This window comes from Magnolia sinica, chromosome 6 (genome assembly GCF_029962835.1).
Source record: "Magnolia sinica isolate HGM2019 chromosome 6, MsV1, whole genome shotgun sequence".
Lineage (NCBI taxonomy): Eukaryota > Viridiplantae > Streptophyta > Magnoliopsida > Magnoliales > Magnoliaceae > Magnolia > Magnolia sinica.
In genome coordinates, this window is record NC_080578.1 from 93,158,753 (window position 1) to 93,164,837 (window position 6,085).

A 6,085-nucleotide genomic window follows, 5' to 3' on the forward strand; every position below is an offset into this window, starting at 1 on the left:
CCGATCGTTCATTGGATCGAGTTCGGATCGTGGTCAATACAAATCAATCCGAACTGAATGGATTCGATCTGGACCGATCCGACCTAATCCGGAGTGATTCTTATGAATATTTATCACATATAGTCACGCCCTATTCATGCAACCCTATGATAGCATAGGTCGCAACAGGTGAGTGCAAGTCACGCAAGCCCAGTACCGGTCCTTGAAACTCGGAAGCAGATTGGCTGGTGTAACACCGAAGCAGATTAAACGGTACTGAGTAAACTCAGTGGGCCCAACTGTCGTTCATGCCATTTATCCAATCCGTCCATCTTTTTTAACAAATAAGTTTAGGGCTTTATCCCAAAAATGGAGTGTATCCAATCCTCAAGTGGAGCACACCACCGGAAACTGTGTGAATTGAATATCTACCATTGAAAATTTATTGGGGGCCAAAGAAGTTTTAGATCAAGCTGATATTTGTTTTTTTTCCTTCATCCATGTCTTTCTAATCTTATGAATAAGTTGGATGACAAATAAACATCACTGGGGCCTTATAAAATTTTCAACGGTGGAAATCAATACTTCTACCTTTTACTATGGTATGGTCCACTTGAGCTTTGGATATGCATCAATTTTGGGTTCAACCACTAAAATGACATGGAAAAATGAATGGATAGCGTGGATAAACCACATGCATTCACGGTGGGCCCAACAGAGTTTACTCAGTACGATAAGAGCATACTGAGTTAAAACTTACATGCAATGCAATTTCGTGCTGTGCTTGTCAACATAGTAGCTTACAGCTGGTGTATATATGTGTCGTGCAAAGATGAGCGAAGACGCGCCTTGAGCTCCGAATTGTACGAACGGCTCAAATGAGATCAAAATTACATGGAGTCCCACAATGATGTATTTATTATATCCATACCGTTTATCCATTTTTCATGATCATTTTAGAGCATTTGAAAAAAAGAAAAGAAAAGTGAATCATATCTAAAGCTTAAATGGACCACACTGAAAATAGCAGCGAGGATAATGATTTTCACCGTTAAAAAATTCGTAGGGCCCACCATAATGTTTATTTTTTATCTAATCTGTTAATTAGGTTAAAAATACATGGATGAAGAGGAAAAACAAATTTCATATTAATCCGAAACTTCTGTGATCTCCAAAACGGTTTCAATGGTAAACGTTCAATCCCCTACTATTTTTTGCAGTGTGGTCCAACTGATCTTTAGATATGTCTTATTTTTGGGCTCAAGCCTTAAGACGAACTCTCTAAATGGATGTACGGTTTGGATATAACACATACTTCATAGTTTCACCCCCAGACTCAACCCGATCCAATTCGTACCTAACCCGATCCGACTCGGTTTCCCTGACCGAGTTAGACTTAGTTCGGGTAAGGGGTAAGGTCAACCGTGCATCAGATCGGTTCGAGTCAGATGTCCTGGACTTGGTCCCCGATCGGATCGAGTTCGGGTCAGCCCATGTAAATTTCAGACCGAATCGACTTAGACCCAATCCGATCCGACTCAGTCCTATGCCCAGCTCTAACGGTGGCCTTAGGAAAGTTTCAATGGTAGTCATTCGTTACTGCTGCCTACACTGTGGTTCATTTGAGCCTTGGATCTGCTTTATTTTTGGGTTACTGTCCTAAATTGATCTGGAAAAATGAATGGACGGTGTGGATCTATTACCTGCGTCATGGTAGGGTCCACAGTTGCAAACCAATTGCGTTGAGAGAAAATCAATGTATGAAAAATGGAATACATATATTTCGCTATTAGAAATAGGTATGTATTTCTGTTTATGGTTTGATTTATTTATTATGATATTTCGCTATATATTTGTCACAGTGGCTTGCGCAGATGATGAATGGAGCAGATGTCACATGCATATCACCGCTAGCCCACATAGCTTTGGTTGCATGCCCAGCCTACCTCGTGTGGGGGGCCACGTGTGGTTTTAGGGATATAGCCCGGCCCATGATCTGGATGGTTTCGATCGAGGTACAGGTGTGTTACGTATTCGCTAGATGTCAGCATGCTTATGAAATCCCATGCTCGAGCCGAATATGCTTAGCCTGTGAGTCAGATTTTCTTCTGTTCACTGATGAATCCAAGTGGGATCTGATCGAGACAATATCCTGGGGCCGTCACTATTGAGGTGTGCCATCCATTCGGCCAATAAAAGTGTTGTACTCTATTTCTAGCATTTTCGGAAAAGTCACTAAGATAACGCGTGGCATTACACAACATAGAAGGGTCATAAAAGGTTTTATGAAATTTTTGGATTGTTTTCTCGAAATCATAGCTGGCGTATGTTTAATGTTACATGTAATCAAATAATTGATAAATAGTGCGGCCGAGGCATCTAGAAGTGAAATGTTAACGAAAAGCAAGCTCTAATTGAGAAGAACAACGCCTGGCAAAGAAAAGAAAAACGTAATAAGAGAAAGATTTATATGGTGTCTTTTCAATTACCATAACTATCTAATAAAAAAGAGAGGTTTAGGAAAATAGTTGCGGCAAGTATTTATAAATATCTATAAATAGTTAGAAGATTAATGGAACAAACACAATACAATCAAATCTAACAAACAAATCAAATTTATCAATTTATTTTAGTTCAGTTTATCTTAGGAGTAGTGATCATCCAGTAACAGTAATCTCTTAGTTGTAATCCAAGTTTATGCTCGTACATTGAACTTGATCCTTATTCAAAACACATAGTTTTTTCAAGCGATGTAATCTTGTAGTTGCTCTTTTGTGATCGATTGTAAGTATTTCTTTTTGTTTCATTGCATTGGTATACTGAATAGTCATTTCTTATAAAATGCAAGGCGCAACCCATATTTAGAGGAAGAACCTCACCCTTCAATTATCGTCTGATCATTACAAATATTCTGTTAGTGGATGAGTAGGCGACTGATCTCCTCAGATCTCGGTCATATACTTTCAAGTTTTGACGTATTTGCTTATTTTGACACTTGGGGTCAAGTTAAATGGTTTGAGTTAAGTCGCTATATCGATTTGAGCACACCTGCATACATCGTACATGACAGAAAATAAATCGAGTGCCAATAATTTTGGCAAGCCTGGTGGGACACAAACTGTCACGCTCCGAAATTCAAATACAAAGTATGCACCCTCATACCCAATTTTCGACTCATGACTCATATACTAAGTGTACTTAATTATTTTTTTATACAGTTGTCTGAAGGCACAATTTAATGAATTCTAAGTTAATATCCAAATTTAATATCCATTCATCCATGTTTGTGTTACCTTCTTATAATTTTCATCATCGTATATTCAAAATCGCATTCATCTGAACTGTAATTATTTGAGTTCACTCATTTGAAGATTCATTCAACTAAAAAAAATCCAATATTGTTGAACATGATCATTTTATAAACAATGATGAATCATATTTATGTACAAATAGATGCAATGAGGAAATCAAACTCTTAAATAGTAACTATATAAATTATTCATTAATCCAGCGTAGTAAGTTCATCTTTTGCCAAATACGGCAAATGACTCACGATTCATCTGGCAATTGGTCCTTATTTTTTGGCACTTGGTTCAGATTTCCTGTTTTATTCGTATTTGTACGGTTGTTAATCCACAACGTTACCTGACTAGAATAGTGAGAAGTCCCAACATGGTTCTTCATATCAAATTAGAATAGAATAATAATAATCACACAATATAATTTCAGAAAGAAAATACAAATATTATACAATGCATGAATGTATTAATGCATCAAGTGGGAATCCGCCCACTTGCTTGAGTTGGATACCCGTCAACCCGCATCTGCCCCCTAGCAGGCTTCTACCATTTGGTAGGCATAGACAAGGCACGCATCTACTCATTGAGTAGGCTTCTACTAATATATTGGGCTTTTGGTAACGATTCTACTAAGTATACCATCCAGGGAGATCCCCCAGAAATTCAGCGCATATTGTGCATGTAAATGATAGATGCACAAGCATATTGGGTAGTCATGAATCATGCATTGTATAAATCATTCCGATTTTTAGACTTGAATCAATAGTCCCATACTATTCAGTAATATCAGTATATAATTCAATTCATGTCCAATTAGTAATTTAGCATATATGTTTCATCAATAAAGTAAATCATATAATTGAATATACTACCACATTAATCAAACCATATCATCATTACTATATTAATATAGAAATCACACGTTCATCCAAATCAAGTAAGAGTACATAAAAAATACATCAGGGTAAGTATACAACATATCAAATAATACATCTATTTTAATTTAATGGAGGAAAAATACATCGGGATCACTTACCTTGATGTGGTATAGATGATTCTGTAAACCAATAGTTTGATTTGAATTAGAATTTCCTAAAATCGAATAAATGAAAATGATTTTTTAAAAATCTTATTAGTTCACATGGTGGGGCCCACATTTGATCAATCTAAATCCATTTAATATAATTCATTTAAATGAATTCATAAATTAGAAAATAATATTTCAAACATTATTGCACTGTTAAGGTGTTGAATTGGTTTGATTCTTAAAATTATTATATGATTGAGTCTTAGAACACCCATGAACTGTACAGATCATATCGATCGATGTCCATCATGAAAAAAATTACACCTTCTGCACATCAGCCTTAAAGCCATGCACATCAGTGTACTTTTCTACATGGATGAATTAAACCTGCACAATGGATGTTTGATTGCTCTAATCCGTCCAATGTGTAAATCAATGCCAAATTAAATTACTGCAGAAAGAAAACAAAGGATTAAAAAAAAACATTACGCTAACCTGAATAGACAAATTCTAAAAAGTCATTCCCACTTTCCCTTTCATTTTTTTATGAGTTTATTTCTTTGGTTCTTTGAGTTTTGGTAGGATTTTCGCTCTCACACACTTCCTTTTTAAGATAGAGGGTTCCTTGGAAGATTACGGATACAAGGAAGAGTTTGAATAAAGAGAGTTAAGAAGAGGGATGATGAGATCGGCGGATCTCTCTCTTACTCAAAATTAAAATTTTAAAATTTATTTAAAAAATACAGGCGTTATATAAACAACTACTTGGTTGCCATAAATATTTCTTTTGCACTGACTATGTAGAAAGAACAATTTCGATACACTGGCGGGACTCTGATTAAAAATATACGTATTGTTGTAAAAGTTATGTGGAATTATGAGCCGAAGAAGTGGCCGAAATGCTTCTGCAACTACTAATGTTGCTGCAGTTAATGAACTTCCTACCCAAGAGAAAGAGTTGCAGGTCCAGTAGGTACTTGAGCAAGTGAATCCATCACCCAATTTGGTGCCTGTTTCACCAAACCAAGATAGATCATCGGTATCTCGAGTTGAACCCCTTGAGATTATGTTAGCCGGAACGATCAATATGCAAAGAGGAATTCACTATATTACAGAATTATCATGTGTTCATGCTGAATAGTCGTGAGCATACACTGAACCTTTAATAGGTGGATGGTTAACCACACCAAGAGCATGGACCAGTTGATGGCTATGTTTAATGACAGGGTACTTGTTGTGCCTCAGCAACAAGTCGACGCTAGTTCAGTTGGGAATTTGACGACACTACCTCCGGTACAGCCAGTGCCACAAGCACTCCCTCCATGACGAAATACACATCCTACCTCAGTTCCAATTTCAAGTAGCCTGAATGTGAGAATAGGAATTTTGTTCATAAAGCCAGGAATCAAGGGAGAATGTGGGGGCAACTTTTGCTAAGAAAATAACCTTATAATGAGAAACAATACTAGGTTGGTCTGGAGCCACCTCTAATGGATGAGCAACAACATTGAGACCGTAATTAAATTGTACAGCTAGTCTAGAGGTAGCAGGTCAAGTTCTTAGTCGAACTACCACTCTAGTGTATCACAAGTCTTATACTGATTGAATCGACCAACAATATCCATTGTTAATGAATTATCAACCTGATTTTACACTATTTACAGGTGAAACTGGTCAATCAATCATAAGATCATATGGGTTGCTTTATTATACAGTATGGGGAATTGGCCAACAACGATCGATTAATATAAATTACAATTATTCAATCATTTACTCATTG